General features: G+C 40.6%; 1 protein-coding gene across 5 annotated transcripts in view; it reads left to right on the top strand.

Moving 5' to 3' along the window:
• Positions 1–26,027, top strand: part of peak1 (pseudopodium-enriched atypical kinase 1) — a 76,218-nt gene that overhangs the window by 12,186 nt on the left and 38,005 nt on the right. For 2 of the 5 annotated variants that reach the window (XM_068312624.1, XM_068312626.1), the window contains 2 exons: positions 1,560–1,668; positions 21,842–21,974. The gene's annotated coding sequence lies outside the window, so the exon portion shown is untranslated. The remainder of the gene's footprint in view (positions 1–1,559; positions 1,669–21,841; positions 21,975–26,027) is intronic. The other 3 variants (XM_068312627.1, XM_068312629.1, XM_068312628.1) reach the window with 3 other exon arrangements.

Genomic DNA, 26,027 nt, shown 5'->3' with positions numbered 1-26,027 from the left:
GAGGAAGGAAGTGGTTGTGGCTGGAACCAAGACAACAGAAAGCCCAAGAGAGAACTGAGACTTCTCACAGTTATTAGACTGCAGTTCACCTTGAATGTTTTTACTTTCTGCAAGTAAACTTCTGTTTTCTCCTGCACATTTACCTTTGTCTCGCTGTTTATTCTTGTTTTTAATTGCTGAAGAGCATACCAAATATGATAAAGATATTAGTATTCACAAAATGAATACGGACATTAACACCCCACTCACACCCGTCCAGACAAACACTGTGTTCCTCTCGACCCATCTTCTCCCCACTGGCAGCTGGTATTAGTGTTGGATTAAACTTTAAAGCCTCAGTTGTGTTTAGCAAGTGGTCGTCTTACAACAAAATATAAAAATGCTCCCAGTGTAAACAGCCCCCCACTCCTCCACTGGGCTCCAATAGTTTAGTTTAGCTCTACACTAACTAACTCCTTATATAGCCTGGTTCCTAGCCGGAGCAGACTACAGGATGAAGTGGGCGAAACCAGAATGTCATCCCTGCAGGGATGGATTCAGGGAACGGCACCACAGCTCTTGTTGACTTGTGGCTTTTGAGATGAATTGGGATGTGACAACACTGTGGAGAGATTGAACTGGTTTGTTTGTGTGTTGGCACCAGTAAGCATTGTGGCTTTTTTGGTGACGTGTACGTTTATGGAGATTATCCCACCAGGAGTGGGAGCGTTGTTCTTCTGTCGGGCTCATTCTCAGGGTTGGATAGGCTTCAGGTTTTGCCGGTTTGTTATGGTGAACAAGATTAAACTGGTTTAATTTCATATAAACCCACTGATTGGCATCGGTGAAGTGTCAGAGGAACAAAGCATGCTGACGGCCAATTAGCTCATCGCCTAGCATTGCTTTCCTGCTTTATTTCAGGGTCCTACATTTGATACACAAATCAAATGATGCACAAAATCTCCCTCCAATTTACTGTCATGAGCAATTCTTATCAGAGCAGGTTAGACCCAAACACACATGACCCAAATCTGGCCTGCAGACCCGATTGGCTTTGATTTACAAACAGATTGCTATTAACAAGTATCCAAACTACTGTGATGTAATATTCCTCTCTTGCTAACATGGCTAACAATTACTGGGTCATGAATGTGATTTGTTCAGGATTAACTTTGGTATTTTGTTACATGTAGCTTTATAATTGTTTATCTTTCTGAAGTTAATTTGCTTTTCCAGATGGGTCTGACCTCTGACCTTTGACCCTGAACTCTGGGAGCAGCTGCTAAGTTGAATGCAACACCTAGCAGTAGAACAACATCCTAGTTAATTTAAATTCTAGCGCCTGCTAGATTCACTGCCCACATTAACTCCCATGGAATTTTATAAATGCCAGAACATCTTTCACTGGTAAAATACTGTACTGTATTTAAATATGTGTATGGAATAGGTTAATTTTAATTTGTCATGTCGTGTCAAAACTCCACGCCTGATAATAATTATCTTGGGGTGTATCTGTGTGCACTCGATTGTGATATTAATCTGACATCTGCTCTGTCATCTCTTGCCTCCCCTGTCTGTAGGAAATTGGATGTAGCCTGAGGATGCCCTGTGGCGTTGTTTGAATCAGCAGCTTATAGTGCTTTCAGGACTGTAATATTAAAGACGAGAAGCAGTTGCATAACCTGGCAGGTAAGCTGAGTCCGGAATTTTACTTCCTGTTATTCTCTGCATTTGGCTGTACAATTAATTGCATTAAAATTGCTGCTTAATTTTATACTACAATACTTTTTTTCCTTGTTACTTTTGAAATCAGCAAATTCAGGGTTTCTTCTTGTGTAAGCTGCAGCACATGGGTAAAAAACACGGATGTTTTACATGACTGTCTGTGGGGTTTTTTTGGGAAAGTTGTGAATTCTTTCTTTTGCAGGCCAGTAAAGAGCTTTAAAACACAAGTTGTGTTTGCTGTGATAATTGAAACTACAGCACCACAGGATTAGTTAAAGTGTAAACAGACAAACCCCAACAGTTTCCATTTTCTTCACACACAGTTGAAAAAAGTTTTTCATTCATTTATTTGTTAATGGAGACATGGAAGCAGGTAGAAAAGTTCAAGTCTGATGCAATCGGTCTTCATATTTTTCATGAACAGAACTGTAATGTGAAAGTGAGATTTACCTGAGGTCTAAAGGCAGATGATGTCACTGATGCTGCACCCATGTGAAGCCTTGGTGTCACAATAAGTATTTCCTGATGCTTCTTTTTACAGCATATTTGAAGCATCTTATGTTATTCTTGGGGTCGGTCATGACACCCACCCACCCCCACCGCAGAGGCTGGTGTTCGTCAGCACAGACCCCACTCCATAAATCCTCATGTCTTTAACCAGCGTTCTCATGCTGGAGTACAGAGGAAGACCCACAAAGTGAAACTTCTTGTTAAACTGTTTGTCAAACTGTTTCAGGTTCATCGTGTGTTTTGTTGGTAAGTCGGTGCTGGCCTGTACAGATCGTATGCTTTTGTTTTCTTCCATCCGTGAAGACAAGAAGAACGATTTAGAAATATGTGTGTTGCACTACTGCAATGATAAGATGTGTTAATGATAAAATCGCTCGTACGATCCTCATGCTATGCTGCTGAGACATGATTTCACCCGTCGTTCATGTTGCCGGCAGAACTCGGCAGCTATTTCTGTTTTGTCTTTGTGTTTGTGTAGTTGTTACCACCTCTGAGTTAATGACTGAAACTCTCACCAAGTCCCACCGCTTTTAATATCAACACGGTTGTCATTTCACAATCGCATTCTTTTTTCTCCTCCTCCACCCCCCCCCCCCCCGACATGGCTAATGTGTTTTCTCTGCGGTGTCTCGCAAACAGTCTGAGCTCTAGTGCCACAGGAAGACAGTTTTAGTGGCGCTCAGATTGTTATTTTATTTTGGGGCTGAGGATGAGGAACATCTGCAGAAAATGTTGTAGAATCTGTCACCTTTACTTTTTAATAATGAGGTTATATTTGTTTCTTTCTCAGTTTTTTTTATTCTTGAAGTTTGCAAATGATTCACACTTTGAAAGTGCTGAAAGCTCGTGCCATTTTAATATGTTGGCAAAACTATGTCTTATGAAGTAGATATTTTCGCATACTTCGGATGTCCGGTTTACCAGGGTACCAATATGTGCTCTGAAGTCTTTCTTGATTCCAGGTCCTAATTAGTGTCAAAATTGCATATTTGTCTTCATATAACTTTGAAAAGGTTTGAGTATACTGTAATTAGACTTGGCAAATTTCAGGTGAGATCTGGCCAGCCATTACACATTACTCCCACCCCCCCTATCCAGTCACATGGAAGAGCTGGGGGATCTTTTGGGGGGAGGATGGTAGGACTTGTGTTTTTTTGCGTAATTATCCTCTAAATGCTGATTCACTGATTTGAATGTGCTCATGAGGATGTAAGAATTCAGCATCCATATCTCTCCTTGGTTTCCTCTGAAGAACTATCTGAGTTTGGGGATGGAGGGGGGAATGAGGGTGCCTTGGGTGATAATTATCCGCAAATTTGACAGCAGCAGTGGCAAAGTCAGAGAGTCCTACGTGGAATATACCACAAACATCATCAGTCTCCTGCCAGGCAGTGTAGAAATGTACTACAAGGCCTATTTTCACTCTTCAATAAAAGTCAAATCAATACAAAAACCACCGCCTCACATGTGACCACACATTAAAAGCGAACTCAGAACAGCACAATTGACCGTCTTTTAAAATGAGACGTTAAATTCCTGCCGTATTGCTACATAGTCACACTGGGGGATAATTTGTACAATAGGTTGTGTGATGTGGTCGCATCCCCTCATTCTAAATGAGTCTTTAGAGGCAGCTCTTAAAAACTGACAGCCGTCATTAGGAAGCAGCTCGATCCTTTCCTCTAAACATTGATAATCTGTGGGTCGTCTCTTGGGTGTGTTTAGGCTACAGCTTACTCCCTTTTCCTCTCCACCATTAAAACCTCACCATTTCTAAGATACACATCTCAGGACGTGGGATGAGGACGATCAGCTGATGTGAGAGGTAAAAGATTAGTTTTGGCTTTGCGTACATAGTTTATGTTGGGTTTAGATGCCTGTGGCTCCGCTACGCCGCCAAGAGTGGCCTTCAGTCCCTGTGGAGCTTCTGTCCACTCTGAAAGAGTGTGTGTGAGAGTGTATGTGAGAGAGAGAGTGTGTGTGTGTGTGTGTGTGCGCGCGTGTGTGTGTGTGTGTGTGTTTGCATGTGCATGTATAGATCCATCACGATTACACACTGTTGACTCATGAAGCTCTTTAAGTTACTCTGTTTATTGATTGCTGCATTTCCGCCGGTGATTGTCTTTGATAAATGGATTAGTGTGTGCCCAGTGCTGTTTGCCTCTAGAGTTACCACTTTAGTGTTGCTCGCTAAAAGTGCCCTTGCTAACCCCCTCCAACCTTAAACAATGTGAAGTTTTCCAATTAGAACCATATTGATGGGGTTCAAATCGGTTAAGCCGTAGAATGTATCCAACTTCCAGGAAATATGGTATGAAAGTGGACAAATATCTCTGACGGTGGTCCGTCCTTCAAGCCCATCGTTTTAGCCAAGCCAAGGTCATTGGGGATCAATAAATGAGTGGGTGTTTGGAACATGTTTTTCCATCACACATCTGCTCTCCCCCCCAACTTGCTGTCAATCCTGTCTTTCCCTGAAGGCCCCACTAAGTGGACTGTGGAAAGCAGCAGCTGTTGGAGTTCCCATCAGAACACCTCAGAGAGGGAAAGTGAATTTGCCTCAGAAAGATCAATACAAATGATCAATAGGTCAGCTCTCTGCTCCATTTCTTCCCCATTAGTCGGAAGTATAACCCATAGACAATACCAGTTCATTGTTTTGTTTTATTTTTTTCTAATAATGCTCTGTTTAAACTGAATAATTTACCTCTATTTAAGCGCTTTTAAGGTTTCTGCTAAATGTTGCGGTGCAAATTGAATCCATCCCATTTAGTTTTGGTCTAGAGCTGGTTTGTGGTTTAGATCCAATCTTTTCTTTCAGAAAAGCTTTCAGAAAATTGTGCTGTAAAAACGGGAAGATCCAGATAACAATCCAGATCTTGAGGATTTAAATATTTCCTAGAGGTGATCTTTATTTAGCAGCTTTGCAGTAAGTCGTGGAGGATTGTTCGGCTTTGGTGGAGGTATGCTTGACTGTGAACCTCATCGGTCCAGTGGCAGTCTTGGTGGATTCATTCACCCTGTTCGAAATTGTCTGAGAGGGTTTGGTAGCGGTGACCCCCTGCCCCCCACCCCCCCAATGCTGCCTGCTATAGTTATCCCTGGCCTGTTTCAACTTAGTTATGGCTGGAATGTGCCATTGCATGAGAAGAGGTCATTGCTCTTCATGGCCTGCCATAGCTCTCCCCTAGTACTTAGTCAAGGCTGCCAAGATATGGACATGCTTTCCCACACAGGAGCCCCCCACCCCCCACCCATTCATCAGGGAAGAATGTTGATATTTATTATGCAGCAAGCTTAACTTTGTTTTTTTGTATGTGTTGGTTTTTTATTTACAGGAAATGTGTGGTGTGATCCCTCCCTTTGAAGCTGTGCTTACACATTCAGCCTGTTTTCAAAAAACCCCACATGCTCCAGTTTATTCCCTTCATAAATTAATAACTTGTGTCACTTCAAACAGATTTTCTGTGGTTTTGTGGTTTTATTGCGTCGGCCATGCAGGTGCACTTCCAGCCATGTCCATTTGTTTGTTAGCAGGATTAGTCCTGACACACTAAACGGATTTCCACAATATTTAGTGCAAGGATGGGGAATTTACATTTTAATTACTTAAAAACTACTGAAACTACCTTCTAATGTGGGCAAATACAGTCTGGAATGTCAGATTGTCTTCTTTGGAGGTTGGATATTAGACTTCCTTCAGTTTAACCAGTGGTTCTGATAATCTGAAGTACTTTAAGACAGATATAAGTGATGCCCAGAACTGCCATGTTACATTTCTTTGCTCTATGAGACACATAGTAGATCTCTATCTATGCTTCCCATCATGCTGAGTGCTTCCTCATATATTACACTGCCGGCGCAACAAGTTACGTCATATAAGATGCTTTCCCACATTCATCTGAACCAATAAACGTGCTGGCAATTCTCCGCCTCTCCCATCACGTAGGATTAGAAGCTGGCATCGACTTTCTGTGCAAGATGTTCTGAGTAATTACCCGGCTCGGGGCGTTCACGGTAAATCTTTCATCATTAGCCCCCACGGTAACAAAAAGCTGGAACAATCATAGACAAAGCATGTGAAGGTGAATCTCATTTTCTGTGAAAGGTTACGCCATTGTCGGATTGAAGACAAATGTATTAGCTGTGGTTTAATAAGCCTTTCCTTCAGATTTAATGGAATTGGATAGTCGTTATGTGCACAGGGAAGACATTTGGTCTTCTGAAAAACTATGTCACCTTGCAGGCCAATGATCACAGTAATATTTAAGACCAGAAAATTCTGTCTGGGGCTCCAATGTTCAACATTTATAAACTATGATCATCTGGACATGGGTCACCTCTCCCACCCATGACCCATCATGGTCCCTCGCTCCCACAGCTTACTGTAAAGCTTTGAACTGTAAATTGACAGTAAATTACTGGCAACAGCTTACCCACCATTTTTGGACTAACCGCAGGTTCATCATCGCTATCAACATTTTTATTTAACATTTTTTTTATCTCCCAGCCCTTCTGCTCGCCACAAATCAGGCCTTAAGGGCACCGACAGGGGAACCCCCTGACCTTTGAAAACAGATCTGGTTACTTTGAACAATGTCACATCTCCTGTGTGTCTGATTTATTGTCAACTCGTCTGGACGCTGACTTTCAACTTGATCTGCATCAACCCTTTGCTGCGACCACCTATTGTTTCACTGCTCAGTGAAGCTGGTCTTCCCCAGCCCTTGAAACCGACCCGAGGGTCAGCTGTTCAATCTCTTTCCTATCATGTGGTTCATGCTCAGAAGATGGAACGGGAGGCTGGAGTTGATGCTTTGGAGCCAACATTACCTACTGAGTTGCACAAGAGGCTTTGGTTATTAATTAATTATTAACGTACAAAATGTATTTTCTAATAAACACTTTTGTAAATTTTTAAACAACAATGAAACTTTGAAGATTATTACAACTCGAGGGTGTTTAGGTCCTTTCATTGATAGCATTAATGATGGTACTTCAACACTTCTACAGGCCTCCAGGAGAGTTTAATCTTTGTTTTTGGACATTTTGTCCAAGTTTAGTAAACGTGTAGAGAATCTGATGAAAGTGTTGCCTAAAGATTTTCATTGAAGTTGATGATCTGGCAGGGTCTTGATTTCACCGTCAGATTTATGCACAAACACACACACACACACACACACACACACACACACACACACACACACACACACACACACACACACACACACACACACACACACACACACACACACACAGATATGTGATTGATGCCTCTCAGTATTAGAGGTGATGTGCAGGGCCGAATAATGAAGCGATAAAACATTGCTTGAAGGGGATTTATCATCCTGCAAATTTTGACAGTATTTAGCTGCTATTAGAAATCCATTATAAATGATTTAGATGTGAAACGCCTCTTAGTCTGCAGTGGCTCTATTGACAAACCAGGAGGGATCCAATCGAATGCAGTGCCTGCATATGCTGTAGTTTAACTGGTGGGAAGCCATAACACATAGAGTCTCTGAAAGTATGTTCAAGTATTCCTCCAGTCTACAGAGTTATGGTCTAATCAATCTGTCACAAGGGTTTACATTGAGGATGGAGTTGTTCGGACCTGTGTAATTCCTGACCATTGTAATATAGGTGGATTGAGTAAGCGTTCCCCTCTTTTAAACTGGGCCGACCCTCTTCATCCCACCTTCCATTGCGTGTTGTTTCAGCTGTGTTTACACACCAGCTCTCTGAGGCTCTGGGGCAGGAGTGAATGTTCTCCTGCATAAAAGACCTCTGACATCTGTCGCCTTCAACATCAGTCATGATTCTCTTTAGCCGTTGTAGGAATCCATTTTAAACCGATGGCTATTCCATCCAATTCTGTTTTAGGATTAAGTTTGGTTGGAACAGATAGTTTGGAACTTCAGTAGGTGTTATACTCTTAAGTCTTTTCCTTGTATTAGCATATTTCCTGTATGGTAAATAATCCAAACCAGTCAGATCAGTCAGTTCATTGGGAAACAGCAGCTATGCCACATGCATTATTGATGAGCATAAACATGAGCCTATGAGCTAATAGGTCATCTTTCATTTGGGAAGCCTGGAACATTTATTATCCTGGATCCATGAGAGTCCACTCCTCGGCCCTCGCCACATACTCATGGTGTTATTGATCATTTTGTTCTAATCTGACCCATTTCATTTGGAATAATGTGTACTCTGTATGCGTGTAATGCAGTCAGCCCAGGTCCTGGGAATTCAAAGTTTTGCTGGGCAAAGCAATTTGTGGTGATAGATCAGCTCCAAGACTACGTTTGTGTCGGCATGGTCACCTTCATTCCCCACATTTTGTTGAATCTGACAACATTCCATGAAATAAAGTGTAGGGAGATGTTTTAAGTCATCTGAATTCCCCATAAAAGTTGTTCTCCTGACTGCTGCAGTCATGGTGAGCAATGCTAGTCCTTGAATTGACACTAAAATTAAATGGATTGGACATTACTTTCTCAAAATACCAGCAGTTCAGTTTGAGATCAAGCCAAGTCAGTTTAATTTATATTTATTAAGTTTTATACGCGGTTAAATTTGGTTCTTCTGGTCCAGAACAAATAAAAATGTCTTGTTATATTTAAAGTCCTGTTCCTTTTCATTCCAAATTTATACAGAGCAGCCAAGAGAAAGAAGGATGAACTAATGCAAGCTGACAAGTAGCTCATTGGTGGTGATTGTCAACCTTCTGCTGCTATTAAAAATCCTGTTTATGGTGCACTTTTAAATCCATAAACAAACCTCTTTAGAGCGTGATTCAACCTTTTTAAGGATGTCTTGGTTAAATGTGGGTTTTTCTATTTTTTGGCTCCAGGTTTTGATTATTTTCCACACCAGGCCAAACAAACTGCATCAACTTACGTTTGAAAGCATTGAAAACATCAGTCATGCATTTATTTTAAGATATGATGCCATTGAGGAACAGTTTTTAATATCAGGCACCAGTGGAGAAGTTCCCTCATCTGGAGGTGTGTTATAGCTGAACACACCTGATGAGGCTGGCTGAAAGGAACCGCCGAGGGAATATCACATCAGCATAATTCTGTGCATCAGTCATATGGCTATATTACCGCGATGTCATTAGGCAGTCATGACATGACTGACTAATTTTATTATGAAGGTAGACACTGTTGAAAAATGAGTGTACCCCTGACAAAGGGAGAAACAGATGGGGGTTCAAACTGGTAATGCTGTCAAGATGTTATGTCACTGAGATGAATGTCAATGATTATCCTGGGATTGTTTGATTCTGTTCTTTCATCCTGATGATGAACATATACAGTCAGCCTCTGTAGGCTTAAAGGTAGGACAGTCTTTCAAAAGAACATTTTCTGCTGCCAAAAGTGTCTTGAGTAACCTCGTAAATGTTGGGCCATCATGCAAACTAAAGAATTCTTCATTTCAAAACATAAACATTGCTAGAAGCCATAATTTAAGATCCTATTTACCCACGTTGAGTAACAGACAGCTATTATTTTCAGGTTTCAGAGGTCTGTGCGTCATCACATATTCTAGTGGAAATTTTGTTTCTAGGGCTTATCTCTAAAAATGTTTTCTGAATTCCTGAGCTGTATCTCCCAAAAGTTCAGATTGATTTTTTTCCCTGCAGTGTCAGGAGCTAATAACCTTCTGTGGAAGGATTGATGGTCTCTCTTTCCTTTTCTTTGGAACCCTTTATATGCTTCCACTTGCCAAATAACCTGCAGAGCCAAATCTGTCTTCAGTTTGCCAAACGGGCAAAATTAAATTAGATTGTAGAGAGGTTGGCGGGGGTACAGGAAAAAAAAGTGGGAACTATTTTAGTAGAGAGAGAAATGGGACATGGTTAGAAAGTGACAAGAAAAGAAATATATCTTTCGATACCCCATCAAGGTGAAAAAGTAGTTTTATCCATATTGAACACACCTTTGGTTTTTGGGTCTCTTAAAAATACAGGAACCCTGACCGGGGAGGGGGCAGGTATTACTGGACAAAGGATTGCATTTTAAATGTTGACTCTGTGGAGATTTATGGACGATGTTTGCAAGTAACACATTGAGGGACACTAAGGGTGAGCAATAAATATTCCATCAAAGACAAGAAGCCGAAGTCTGGCTCTGTTATTTCAGTAAAGTGGTGCCTCGGCAAGCCCATCAATTATTACCCTGTCTCTGTGGCCCCCGGCCCCTTACAGTACATATTTAAATGGTTCTTTATTATACACAGTATTTTTTTTTACATTTCTGAGGTAACTAGTTGATCTTTCTGTTAAACTTCAGAGAAATTAATGTTTGTGAACATCCTCAGCATCCTAACAGTCGTATTCATTTCAACACATTGCTTTTAACACTTTTAAAAATAAGAGAAAAAAAAAATTCTGTCAGAGCTCCAAGGAAACAAACTCCAAAAGTGCCCTAAATCTACACCTACGAATATTTATTCATGTCTCCTTAAACGGAAGATAATTTTTAGCTATTTTGGATTTTTAAAAATATATTTCATTAATAATTAAAGATATGTCACTGGCAAAAACCCCAAAACAAAATGCTTCCACCATCTGAGCCGTTGTATGTAAAGGTTGATGCTAGATTCCCAGCCTGACATTTCAAAGGGTAAAATTTACAGCAGTCCAGAGCCGCTTTAATATGAATCCCCAAACCCTGTCAGGTTGCAACGCGATACGGCTCCTAAAGCCTTCATCGCCTGATCCGTGGTTCTGGCTGCGTTGTGGTGTCCTGTTGGTGCACGTCTCTCGCAAGCTCAGCTGTTGATGGAATGCAAAGCTGGTAGAGCTCAAATGCTTCTCTGCAGACTGGCATGGATACGCAAACATCAGGGTGCGCCACTTTAGGCCAGAGCAAAGCAACACGGCATGTTCGCAAGTCCTGAAACACTGTGGCTAAAGCTGTGAGAACAATGCTTCAGATTCACAGGTGGCACAAGAACGTGAAACCCGAACAATAGGGATCTAAATTCAGATTGCATCACTGTGACCTCACAATCTGTTCCTGGTTTTAACTAAAGGATTCATAATTCATCATGAGAGTTAAAATTACACACAAATGTCTCATAGAATAAAATTATGAAAAGGGAAAGTATGTTGACTATGTACTGTATATCTCTTCCTCATTCAATCTAGTGATTCTATACTCTTCTTTGGTTAATTACCTAAAAATGAAGTTAGGCCAACAGGTAAAGAAAAAATGTTTGAAGGTTTGATCATTACAATTCAATCAGTTGAATTTGTCTGTAAATTAAAAACCAATACAGTAGAGATATGAGTTTAATTTGTTTCGTGACTGAGATCATAAGTCAAACAAATTTTCCTCTTTAAAATAACTAAACTTCCTGCGGCTGTCAGACTCTATAACCAGCAGTATAGATTGTAAATTGTATACTGTATTTCTAATTATGGTTGTCTGTATGTATGTATGTTTGAAGCACTCTTCTGCTACTTATTATTTATCTTTATGCTGTCTATCCTATTCTTCTATTCTCTCTAAGTGACGCTGCTGTGATTGTGAAAATTTCCCCACTGTTGGACAAAAAACAGATTATTTTATCTAATCTTAAATCATTTTAATCCCTTCCAGCCTTGTAAAAACACCCCAAAAACTTTTAAATTATGAAAAAAACAGATTTTTTGTCAACCAATAGATACGCATACTTTGCCTGTGTATAATTTATTATAGGTAAATTATTTAAACAGTGATGAAGTATGCAAAGAATCGCAAAAGTTGGAAGAAAACACAACCTATGTCGTTATCCATGACCAGAACAAGATCTGGTCTCAGCTGGTGTTGTATACATCCACCAAGTACGGTGCACATAAAGCACGGTGCGGTGGCTCATATCTCAAGATAAAACCTAATCCTGATGCACAGGTTTATCATTGTTTTCTCGCGGCCTAGTGAACAGTTTCAGTAATTGATCAGTGATTATCAGACATCCTTCGACCAATCAGAATTGAAAGTCCCCAAAAGCAGTCAAAGAGTAGTAATTATTGCCTCTAACTGATAAATAACTGGTAAGACTCACAATGTTTGAATGACTAGTGGAATAATTACACTTATTTTTCTATTTTGCTGGACAGATGTTACTGGAACTAATGACTGTGTGACATTTTCTTTCCATGACGGGTTATTATTTATTGTTAAAAATATAAATCTTTGCCGTCTCACTGCTTGACAGTTGACAAGCACATAAAATATTCATCTGGCGTCCTCTCAGTCAGCAAACATCAGTCAGTAAAGCACATTTCATTTCTCCACACAGCCTTTTAAAGTGTATGCACAGCCACACTCAAATTATGAGCTGCTTGAATATTACGTATTACACTTCAAAGGGCTGATTTGGGTCCGACGTCCTATAAATAGAGCCTCGCTGCAGCCCACATCAGGGATTGCCTTTCCACGCCGTCCTAATGGCTTCATTCCTATGCATTGGGAGCGCTGATGGATTGCGCGCTTTTGCTTTGCTTTATGATGACTCAGTCGACACATGAAGAACACTCATCGTGTTCTGCTTAAAGACAGCCGGGAGATGTGAAAAGTGTTTGAAAAATGACAAGCCGATGACGTGCAGCTCTTTGTTACCTGGCTTTCCTTTTCCCATGTGAAATAATTATCCGTTATATTTGTATGTCTTAGGCCGATGCGTGTTTCTGACGAGCTGTCCGCAGTTCAGAATGACGAAATCTGTTTGCTTTAGTTTGAAATTCAACTCAAAACTCATGGACGTCGTTTTTCGTGAAATCCTGGCGCTGTAGCGACGTGCATTGATACCTGAGGATGTGTGTCTCCAACAGTAATGCATTCTGGTTATTTTTACTTTGTATGACACGTCCCTGTGCATGAATGGATACGCAACACATCACAACCTGTCTGTTGTACTGAATGTAGAGATTCACTGGCAGCAGAGGGGGAAATGTGGAATAAATGGAGGTTAGTCGTGTAACAACAGTAGCGATTGACACTTTTGGATTACTTCATATCTAGTTCAGAGGGTATTTTTAATTTAGATTAATGTTACTCTTATATAGAATAGAATGATTAATATTTAAAACCATTAAAGTGATCAAAACTAATGGAACAATCTGACAATGCCAACCTGTCGCACCTACAAGTTTAAAATAAAGGCACATTAAGCTTCTTTAAAAGCGTAGAGACCAGAAGCCAGTTTTGGACATTTGATATCATGATACAGAACAAAATAACAAAAGCAGCATAACTTTGGACATCTGAACAATATTTTCTACAACACTTTTTTTCAGGTATATTCAGACAAATCATTTTACCCTGGAGGAATATTTCTGAATATTTTGGAGTTGAACAAATCAATTTTCGATGCTTACAGAACAAGATTAAGAAGCTGGATTTTAAATAATCAAATGCCAGAAATCAAAGCGTGACGCTAATCTTTATCTCTGCTTCTGTTAATGAGCGTTTAAACGTCTGCCTTCAATGTAGAATTTAAACATGAATCTATAAACTATTGTTTTTGGTCGAAGTTGTTCTCACACCAGTCCAGAGATGTGTGTGAGCCTTAATTGACAGAGTAGAGTCATGTTTCCAGATGTGATGCTTTTCACGTTCAGGTGTTGTTTGGACTTTCTGGTCCTCACATAAATTCAAATTTTGCACACAGTGTTATGAACGTATAACCATGTGTGACGCGCTTATCTTTTTCTGTGGTGCCTTCCCTGTTGAGGTTCATCATACGAGCTGAAACAGCATATTTCACCTTTATCAGCGATGAGATAACACAACACACCGAGCAGACCACCAGATGCACGACTCAGACAGATCTCCCCATTCATGGTGTTTTACCGTCTCTCTGAACTATATCAGCGTTAAGTAGGTTTCCTTTTTGCGCCGTTTAGGGAGTGAACATCCTCAATCTGCTGCAGAGAGAGAAAGATTAGGGAGTCTGTTCTTTCCTACTTACTCTATTCTTTTTGTCCCTTGTGCTCTCTTTCTCTGAGGTTCCTTCACGGGTTCTTATCAGGTATTTAGTCTGAGACGGGCCCTCAGAGACGAGCTGCAATCGGCCCGGAGCAGGAAGCCAAATTGAGCAGGCCTTATTCTGTACTGAACAATCAAGACACTCGTCTGTCTTTCCTTCCATCCTGCTTTCTTCCTCTGTTCACCTCTCAGTGCTGCTGTGGATAGGAAGCCATTGTTTTTGCTGGGGATGCTCATTTCTCTGTGAAACAAAACTCTGCCATGAATCCAGAGAGTATTGGATTCCGCTGAATGCAAATTTTCTTTGAAATGTCAACAGAGAAGAGGGAACAAAGCTGGAAACTACAAAAATGAGTATTTCATTGGGAAGTGGAGAATCTTCAGATAATGACGATTATAGTTTGAACAGTAGGAAAAAATTATAGTAAGGTGACCTTGAAAAGAAACTATTGAAATATGCCTTTCATTACGAACAGGCTTAAATTGAAAAGTCACAAACGTTTTTGAATAGTTGGAAATGTGTGGTGATATATAAATGTACATAACTTATATTTTGTTTAGGATATTAGACATATAAGCACCAGTTTTAAAAGAAAACAATTACATTAACATTTAAAGGTGTTATAATGGAAAATCATTGTGCAGGACTGAAGCTAAAGAACTGTGATGCTAAATCAACCTTAGAAGGTAAATTTTTACTTCAATTAATTCTCGACAAAATCATAGTGAACTAAAATTCTTTGGATTCCCCAAATTTTCATAGGACAGCTCTAAGTGTTTGCGCTGTTATTGATCTTTCCATGTGTGTGTACTCTTCTACAATGACTCCGTTTTATGGCCAGAGATTGATATTGCACCGTTTGGTCGGCCTCACTGCTTTATGTCCTCTACTTGGGTTACTTTATTAAATATCCCTCCTGCTTGAATATTTTATGACCGGATGCCTTCCTCAGAAGCCGTTAAACTCTCTAAAGTTGACCTTTGCCCTTTACAATCTTGTCAGTACTGCATTTTAACATGATCAAACGGTCATCTGATATACAAATATAGCCAATTTAAACAATTAAAAGAAGTGGACTCTGTTTGTTATTAATAATGATGACATGTAAGGGAACATAACACAATAACAGTCTCTAAATTAGTAGAAGATAAATGATGTTCGCTCCATCTGTATCTCATCAGCAGGGACGTAAATGGCTTCAGATGACATTTCTCTTGCAGAAGCGCTCTAATGACTAATTAAAGGAGATTTAAATGAGACCAGAAACAAGGACCCTTGAGTTACTTTTTATAAGTTCACTTCCCAACAACAAACAAGACTCAAACTTGCATTTCCAGGCCTCAACCAGAATATATAGTTTCCATTATATCAACTGTTGCTCTTTTCCTCTTATTTATGAACCCTTTCCCACACCGTACAGATTTAGCTCCAGGCGTTTTTCTCTCTCTGTACATTAAATTCAATGGGACACATTTTCAACAGCCTCGTTCACATCTTTCAGTCGACTTTGTTTGCATTCACCCATAACAGTGTATGTTCAGGCGACCTGAGGGATTATGTGTCTGAAGGAAAATAAAGAATATTAAATACACGTCAATTTATGCTTAGATAACACTGTTTATTGTTATTCCAGAGTTTCCTGATTTTGGCCAGACCTTCCTGAATTATACAATGAAGTCAGGGTGTTTTTCTAGACACGGTAGAACAACTATGAACACACAAATCAGCCTGTAGGGTAAAAACAATGCTTTTAGCAGTGCTGCCATTGACTTGCAACCTCACACCTCTGGAGCCTCCACAGATTCCATCTAGTCCTGCCTGCCTTACAAATAAAGATGGAGTCTGTAATTGATTCGAAGCCTCTGTGAGTGTCACTCTCATACCGGGCTTTTACGATCTTATTCTGGAATGGAAGAAGGACTCCTCCTCTGGGTGAAATGCACCTTATCAGTTTGTCACTCTAATGTTCACTATGACTGCACTACACAGTGGCTTAGAATGTCAACAACCTCTTACCTTAATTGCGAGGCCATAGGAACCTTAAAGACACGAAGGTCCGTGCTCACCACTTAGGGGAAAAGCACACCGGTATCCATCACATTTCTAAAGTGTTTTAAAGAACATGCCTGAGCAGATTGGACTAAAATCATCCTCTAGTGGAGGACGAACCGACTGATCCTGGGTCTGTTGGAGATTATTCAATGCATCCCTAGAGTAGATGTGAAAATATCATTGGATAGTGTTCAAAAATCAGGATATCAATAGAATTAAAGTGATAATGATACTGATTAGAGGCTCAGGTACTCTTTGTGTTTGAGCCTTTACAGTCCCTGAATCTGTTCCTGGAGTTTTCTAGTGATTCCCAACACAACCTTTATTTGGTGCTTAGCTCTTTATAATAAAAGAAAGTTATTTCATTTGTAAGAAGTAAATCAACAGCAGTTTCTCATATAGAAAGCTGTTCAAAGACCTGAGAGCAGCAGGAGAAACTGAAACCATTATTCAACCTTTACTCAACTCTGGCAGAATATCAGGACTGTATTGATCCTAATAAGAAACAGAACAACTGTCAGATGGAGTATTGATCACAGGAGGGGGCACCAACGTTCCATTCCAACACCATTGATCTGCCTGTTTAGATGATATTTATATATATTTAATGCTTGACCAAGAGTTAGGTCAGGTTAGTATTCTGGTGTCGATTTAATGGCTCCCAATGAAACCATAGGAAATGATTGAAATCAAGTCAATGGGAGGAGTTGATAGTAAAGTACTGATTACTGCTTCCCAGCGCTGTGGAGAATCAGATAAAGAAGCATGCAATGATATGGTTACACACAATAATTTTCACATTTCCACAAGAAACGCTGCTGCTGTTTCCATTTTTCCAAATTATTATATTTCAATTCATTATTTAATTTACTCTCTTTTTCAGTGACGCTTTGGGTTCTCTGTTTGATTGTTCTATGAATCCAACGTGGCTGAGTAATTCTCATCTCAAAAATTGGAGAATAATTTGAGAATTTTTCAGTTCTGCCAGAATTAATTGCAGAGTTAAGATACTCCAGCGCTTCGTACCAAGAATGAAATGAATGACAATTCAGCTCTTTGCTATTATCGCTTTCAGTCACCCAGCTCCCGGAGCTCCACCTCGCCAATGCAGAAGCCTCTTCATATGCTTTGATCCTGTTAATAATTATTTGCCATGCAGCTCGAGAAGGAGGGCAGATTGAAAAAAAAAAAAAAACCCCAGCAGAACGGTATTCACTGATAGTGACAGTAGGAGGGAGGGGGTGGAAGAACATTCTGCAGTTTGGGAGTTTCAACAACCCGTTGTCCTTGCCACACATTTACTAAGGGCTTCATATTGTTGCCAAAGGACAACTATCCTCATAAAAACAAGCGTGCTTTTCACTGCTTTCCTCCATGCCATTTATTTTTTGGTATTCCTGATGATGACTTGATGGATTCTGAGTGCTTTATCTCATCCTTGCCATCCTCTGCTGTTGGAAAACGTCCTCTCTTCCTTCCCTGGACGGACGCCTTATCTCGCTTTTCTCTGAATGGGCTCCGTCCAGAAATGAAATCAAAATCCCCACTGGTTTGCTGGCGTGGCCAGAAAGGAAAAACGTTGGCAGTGGAGGAGAAAGAGAGCCAAGGAGCTCAAGTGTTTCTTCATCCTTCTCCCTCCGTAGGGATAGAAGATAGATCACTATGACATTCTTACATTTTACCATAGATACGGGAGCTCATACTGGCCTCTTGTTGGCTGCTGTGGTCGTGATCAGTACGCTAAAAAGACTTCATGTTTCCGCTGAGAGGCAGGAATCTAGTTATTCAATGGAAGAATTGTTTGGAAAAGTGTGTGAAGTGTAGAAAAGAGCTTCGCTATCAGTCACAAAGACGTACAAAAAGGTGTTTTTCTACACTACGACAGCATGCAAACCTAAGAACCGCTGCATGGTCAATTTAGCAGAGTGTCATGTAGTGGAAAACTCCTCATTATTTGTTTCTGCAATTTGTGTATTATCACCTGAGCTCAGATACATAGATGAATCCCTCAAACACTTTCTTCTATTACGAGGGAAGTTTGAAACTTTCAAACTTTGAAGTGTGATTTTTAGTTCTGCCAGAGAGTATTTCTTTGCTCCTGCCATGGATTGGAAGTCAGTTTAACTCTGGCCTAGTTTAACAGTTTCTACCTTTTCTGTTTTGGTTTGATATACCAAAATCAGCTGGATCCTTGTGGACTTTTGTTTGGCTCTGATCTCAATCGGTTTTGTGCATCGTGATGCATCTCCAGTCCAAAAAAGACCAGCCAAGAACGGCCTCTGGGCAGTTTCTGAAACACACTTCAATCCAGAATAACCGCCATTGGTTTTTATTCTCAAAAATGCTGTTGGTTGTTTTTGACATTTGCAGCAGGGTTGGCGTTATGTTTAAAAGTGAACCCTTGTATCGCTATCATAAACACAAAGAACTCAACATAATCCCTCTTTAGTGAGTAGTATGATATTTTCCTTTTATTTTTAATAAGAAGCAGGAATTATGCAGTTTATCACCATGGAGACAAAATGTGAAGTCAGATCAGTGTAATCAAGTCAATCTAAGTTGGGAAAGTCCAAAGTCAGTGAGGGGTTGTTTCTCCAGTAAACAGAGGATAAAGACGTTGGTGTGTACTGTCATTGATGAGGGTGGTGATGATGATCTGCAGCTCTTTGTGTTTGAAAACACACGATACACAAACAGTACATTCATATGTACAGATGAGAGGCTGTAAACCGTAATGGTAGGTTGACGCGACATGCTGGTGATGAACCGCAGACAGACTTCATGAAGTCTCGTCACAAAGGTTGACTCACGGGACGTAAAGGTCTCTATTATCCCACGTCTTCAGTTTGTCATCTATGGTGTTATCCACAGTTCATACATCGAGAAGCATCCACAATAAACACAGTGTCTTCCTACGGTCATGTGGAGCCGTCCCATCAGATGAGTAATATGTCCTGGGAGCCATTTTTAATCTGATCCGTTGATGGGACATCAGGGACCACAAAGACGTTCAGTGTTATTTTAATCCCTTTCCCAAGAAACTCCAGCTTGTGTCAGCTCTGTTTTTGTGGGGACATTCACATGGATGATTACTGGCAGCCCTCCGGCCTGACTCCCAGCCCCCTTACTTCACATTTATTCATCCTTTATCCTTCTCCTTCCTCTCCCTCCATACAGAAATCCTCCATTGAAGCAAGTTGTCACAGCAGAATTATGCTTGTCTTCTGCCTTTTACTGTGCATCACTCAAAATGTCCTTGTTTCTTTATAGAATATTTATGACATAGTTATCACATAAACTTTACGACATGTTCTTCCTTACAAGTCAGTTTATATTTTGTCTGTGATAGTTTTTATACCCATTTTAACCCTCCATAAAAATGTCTTGCCTTTCAATAAGCAGCCTTTTCCACCGTGCTGCCAATGCCCTTGTGGATCCGTGTGGACTAATTCCACTCCACAGTGTCCTGCCGTATTCTGAATGTTGCCCCTGGCCCCTGGCCGTCATACTGTCCAAATGTCAGCACAGATGATGGGGTCACATAGACTTCATCAAATCATCTGCCATCTCTACTGGCATCTGCATCCATCGTAGAGTCTTGGTCAATATGAAATGACCTCTTTAAGGTAATTTAGCACAGCTAAGATGAGAACGAGCTGGTCGTCACTGGAAATACTGCAGAAAAGCCATAAAGCCTTCAACAGGAATGCCACAGATTAGTTTTGCTTTAGTTTTAACAGTCACTCATTGCCTCCATTAACTCTAACGAATGTCCAGCTAGAGCGACAGATTTAGGCTGAGATGTGGAAACTCTGGTGAGTTTTATTTTGCTTGAGCTCATTCAGGACTCATGAGGTGTCCAGATGTTAGCGACTATCCTGAAGACAGTGAATCCTCTTTAAGAGGTTTGACTTGGAAGCCAATGAGTGTCAGATGTTTGTGTTTGTTTTTTTTATCTGAAGGTCCAAAGGTCTCACCTGCATCCTTTGAAAATAGTGACACATTTCAGAAGCGCTGTCCTGAATTATTAAGAAGCTGCAGCTTTGGGCTTGTTCAGCCTGGCACATAATTTGTGCATTTTCCAGACTGTTGATGATCACTTTTCTTGACCTAGAAATGAAGTTTCTAAGAAAAGCACATCTTTATGACAGGCATTCAGTAAATGGGTCATTAACTTTGAAGACATGGTCACAGCAGATGAGGCCTAATGCACTTAAGGATATAACCTCACCAGGACATGAACTAAATTTTCCCTCTGGATAAAGCGCTGATGACATTCTGAGTCTCTGATCTCCATGTGGGGGAAGGAGACTATCCTCACCCGAGCAATTTGACTATTAATTAAATTTCTCCGTGGCATATTTTGGCATGTTATAGCAGGAAAAGCACAGGTGTAATGTTGCAGCATTTAAAAGGACTGCATTCCTTTTAGGCGAGGTTGTGTCGAAGTCCTGATTGCTCACTGTTTGACTGGCTTGGCTCGCTGAGACCGAAATGGAACCAAGCCATTCTTAATGAGCTCTCTTTCACCTGTGCCGTTATTGTTGTGGCAAGTGAAGTTTTTTACCCTCTAAAGCATCTGTTCCATCCATTATCAGAGTTTCAGTGTAAAAACTACAGTGCAGGACTTTCATACTGTAAATGTAAACATTTTTAATTGTGTGAAACATTCAGCTGGGGCCTAAACTCTAATCCTACATCGCATCTTTTTTAAGACGCATCTGGTCCACGGAGGAAGATGTGACACTGAAGGAAGAATGTGAATTTTTAAGGGTGTAGGAAAAGACAACTGACGTGGTTACATAATCACACTCATTAACCCAAAGCCGAGTAATTATGCAACATGCCTGCAATGTGCCGCTGCCTGAAACAACATTCTTCCCCAGATCGATGTGTCTTCGACCTGTGGGTTTCAACCGTGTTGCACTGCGTTATTAGCAGCCATGATGAAAATGACCTTCTTTATCTCCTTGTAGTTTTCATGCATTACTTATTTTTGTCAGGTTTAAGCCTGTTTTTCTGATACTAAGGCTGTGCATGTAATTGATTGAGAACCACAGCACAGCTTAGTTGAAGTGCTGATCTGATTATGTTTCGGTGGCATGCTTCATCATTCTTTATAAAGGATGTTTGTGTATTCTGTGTAATGAGAGATATATCGGTTCAAAAAGTTCTGTCTTCTCATGTTTGGTCAGTCAGAAATACAAAAACCCATATTTTTCTGGTTTCTTTCTCATGGTGATTTTCTATCCTGGTTCATATTCAGTGCCTTTACGCCATCACATTGGCAATAAGCAGAGTTCTTTACTGTGATCCATATCTATGGATCCCGTTCTGCAGGATGTGGCATCAAGAAACGGATCAGTCTCTCTGGGAATTCAGTCCTGATGGAGTAAACCTCCATGCTCAACCTCATTCATCCTCACTGTGTTCACTGTGAGAACTCCTAATCGGGCCTGGCTGGGGTGATCGTTGTAGTGACTATCTCTTGCTACTCATCCCTCACCCGTCCTCCTTCCCCCATCCCTCTATCTGTAATGTTTTGGCTCCCTCAGCACCACTCATAGTTGTTCCCTCCCTCTCTCCTCAGATAGTGCTGGAGTTCTTCCTCCCTCCCTCCCCGTCCCTCTCATTCATGCACCAAACTCCATATCGACTACGTTTGTCATGTGGCTCTCTTCTCCATCCGCCTCGCTAACCAACGATCGGACGCACGCCGCTTCGTAAGTAACCCGCCAGGTTGTTTGCTCTTCACCTCCCTCTTCTTCTTCGCTGCTCTTCAAGCTTCAACAACTGTTGCTGTCTGCTGAGCGTGGCTGAAGCAGGCATAACGTTCTGACCGGCTCGGACACAGACAGATGGGATGATCACTGAAGATTTAGAGGAATGTACGAAGGGATGAAGTGTTGTCAGGAAGAAGTGGAGTGGAGGGGAGGGGAGGGAGTCACAAGGCAGACGATACATCATTATTATCATCTCCTGTCTCCAGTGTTTGCAGAAGAGACTCACGCCGCTTACGGGACACCCTCTAATTAAGCAGGATGTGCAGCTTTGCACAAGCAGGCTCACATTTTAATAAGAACTCTTTTTACTCTGGAGGAGCTGCACCTCCTTAGTCACAGTTCAGGGTTTTGGTCCAAGAACAGGGGGGGCATCAGAAATACTCAGTCACACACTGCCTCTTCTTCATCTGTGAGAGGATGCAACCTCTGTGCTTTATGTCAGATTAACTTGCTGTGCTTTAAAAAGCTTTATCTGCTTGTTAGGAACAGTTTGTAGCCTGGATGTCTGCATTCTCCACACAATCCTTCACCATCTTAAACAGCATTCCATCCATAATAAGATTATTTCTAACCATCTGAAGTAAGAATTGCACTCGGCGACAGAGATGATTTATTTTGTGAGGCTCTTCTCTTCACTTTGCTTGAATCAGGAGGAAGAGAGTGTTCTCTCAGCAGTACATGGAGTACAGTCAACTTAATGCAGCTTGATTTGTGGCTTATCTGTGACTATTTCTGCTGTGTTTTTATTGGTTAATCCCACCCCTCCCGCCTCCATTTTGTTCCAATCAGCTCTGAAACACAATGCACACACATCTGTGTGTGTTAGCTTGTGCTTTAAGACCTCAGAGTGTGTCATAATTTTAAGTTTTGCTTGTCGTTTCACCCTCGAGTCCCAGTTATGTGTCAGGTCTTTCCTCATTTTATCTCATGAAGTAGACAATTTGTGATTCAGCTCGACATAGTTTAGTTGGTTAGCAGGTTGCAGCAAGCTTAAGCCAAAGGAATATCTTGTTAAAACTTATCTGGAGGGTTGTTGTTGTGTGTTTCACATGACTCGACTTATGCCAAAACGCCTGAAACAGTAATTTTGCAAGTCGTAGGCGTGTTCAAAACACAGGAGGTGTTTGATTGAATGATGTGGGTGGAGTTGGGCTCATCTTAGCAATGTTTTCTCCAAGTATTTAAATGTTTTCCTGCAAGCTATACCATCATCCATGGTTTAAGTGGCAGGTTTCTGTTTTTCAATGGCTGATATAATAATAGAAGCATGTAAAAGCCAAGAGCAGATTAATGTGCCGAAATCAATATAAAAAAGTGACACTGTTGTAATAAACTCAATTTAGACACATGGATTTGTTTCTCAAAGTAAGAAAACAGCAAAATGCCGATGAGAATGATTGTAGTCGTATTTTTCCTCAAAGCCAGTAGTTTGTTTGGAGACACAGGACCAGGCATAATGACTGGAATGCTGTGTGGCTCTGAGATGAACATGTCAAAGCGACACAAACACTGCTGTGTCTGTAGTGTCATGCTCTGCGGCGTCGACTTCTCGTTTAAGCCCCAGATCTCAAGTGATGATTTGTCTGTGGTCGTCCATGAGCCCTGCCGTTGTGTGAAGGCTTCCCAAGTGTCTCTGTCCGTAGTCACAGCTTTAATGCAGCCATATTTTAGATCAACACCCACATGACATCTGAGGACAGGCTGGCATCACCAGACTTTCTTTTTAGTAGTAACGTTTGTTGCTGTTTTGTGATTTCCTCATAGGAAACCAGGTGTGTGTTTCCATAAACAAGATGTTTCTGATTAGTTTTTTACTTGACTCCGTACAACTTAACGAAGTTTAAGCTGTGTTATTATGGGATCTATTTCAGGGAAATTGTGCTATTTACTTTTTTCATCAAACAAATACTGCTGTAAATCATTTGAACATCCAGAAGTTTTCATATATTATATATATATATTTTTTTTTCTGTAGTTAAACATAACTTGAAGATAGAGGCGATGAGTGTATTCAGAAGCCACTCCGTCGTGGTTTGAAAAAGAAGCATGTAAACAGCCAGTTGAACAGCCTGTTTACCACTGAGCATGGCGGTCCCAAGCTCAAACTGTCATTATGGTGCAGGAACACACGCTCATGCCATCCCAGGTTTGCAGAACAGAACAAACCAACAGTACCAACGGGTCCATGGAGGGGAATTTACATTTGGCAGGTGGACGCCGGGAAGCAGCTGTTGTTTACTAGGTAGGAGGGAAGGATTGTGGTCCATAAAGTTCAGAGGGTTCAGCAGCACCTGCAAACTCCACGCTTTAATTTCAAGTCTGCTGATATGTGCAAAACAAACAGGGGTGGAATGATAGTAAAGAGGACTGTGAAACAGATTGGTATAGAGTTAAAGGGTTAATCATTCTATTAAAGTAATTTATTAATCACTGAGGAAGTAATGGGCGTAGGCGTGCAGCTTTTGGAGGTGGGAAGGTATAACCGGAAGGTATTCTGTAAATAACAGTAAAATTACCAGATCGTAAACCCGTTCCAAATCATCGTCTGCGTTAGAAAATATTTATCTGAACTTTCATTATAACATGTAGCTGCACACACAGCCAATGATATTCATTTGTGAAAATATTTGTCCATGTTCTGTTCTCATTTGGTCCAAATTTAAGTGTGTTCTTTTGTACGGACAAACTAATCAACAGAATCAACACATGAAAGAGACTAAATGGATCAGAACCATGGAAATGGTTGGAGGCAGCGTAGCTACAATTCAAAAGTAAAACGACAAATATTTTCCTTCATCCTCTTAAAAATGAGTTAATTACAATTGTCAGCCCCTTACGGCATTGTGGGTCAGAACCAGCAATCAGAACCAGCAGTGGTCAGAACAGTATTCAAACCTGGCATTGGCTGCTCTTACAGCTGCGAACAAACCCACCATGCCACCAACTCCTTGACACGACAGATACGTCTAAAAAAAGTCTTCATCCACGTCTAAAAAAAGTCTTCATCCACATATGATTTTTAAAGGCTTCAGTCTAACACCAAATAAGTTTCACCTTTGATTTTTCTGCTTTTATTCCTCCTCTACTGTCACCATTGGTGTCGTTGTCGAAATGTTTGACTCTTCACTTCCCTCTTGTGGCTCTGTCGATACTGCATGTACTATTTAACCCTTTTTTTTTCTTTTCGGATGTTGTTGCTGATGTTCCAACATTGATGAAAGTAAAATATGTTGTCATAACATGTCTGGAAAGAAGAAAATAAACTGAATAAACTAAACTAAACTCAGTAGGCATTGATGGAAACACAGATGAGAAGGCATTTATTCTTCTATGTAGATGAAGTAGGTATATAATTGAACTGTAAAATGGAAAAATCCTATAAAAGTCTGTTCAGCTTTCTGTCTCATGCCCCAACATCCAAAAACGTTTGGTGGAAATCAATTCTAGCTTTGCATAAAATTGTCACAAAGTGCACAATGTTAAAAAATTAATTTAGAATTGATGGCTCCAGCTCCAAACTGAAATTTAAATGGCTCTTTCCTGGCATATGGCCCGTCCTCTCTCTAAGCTTAATAAAAACCAGCCAGCAGTTTATTTTTTAATGCTCTCGACAATCCGGCCAAACAACAGAAAAATGGACACTGGTGTAAACACAACCTCCTTGGTAGAAGTAGAAAAACCTTTGGCAGGAACATTTCCATTTCACAGATTAAAACAAATAATTATTCCCACATAAACAGGCCAAACAAGAATAATATTTTCATCCCCCAGAAAGATGTTTTTGTCCTTGGATGAATTTTTGCAGAATGAGCTTTAAGGTGGGATTGCTTCACCGAGGGACGGTGTGGTGCTGAAGGAGCTCCATCTATCTGAATCCCAATGCAGCAAATGGAGGATTAAATTCACAAATGGACCGAAGTTCAATGCATGAGCAGAAAATATGTCTTCCATTCACAGCTGGCTTTAAATCCACCAACTGGATTAGGAGAGAAG

This window comes from Antennarius striatus, chromosome 4, assembly GCF_040054535.1.
Source record: "Antennarius striatus isolate MH-2024 chromosome 4, ASM4005453v1, whole genome shotgun sequence".
Classification (NCBI taxonomy): domain Eukaryota; kingdom Metazoa; phylum Chordata; class Actinopteri; order Lophiiformes; family Antennariidae; genus Antennarius; species Antennarius striatus.
The sequence above is the reverse complement of the archived record's forward strand: the minus strand, read 5'-3'. Positions and strand labels throughout refer to the sequence as shown.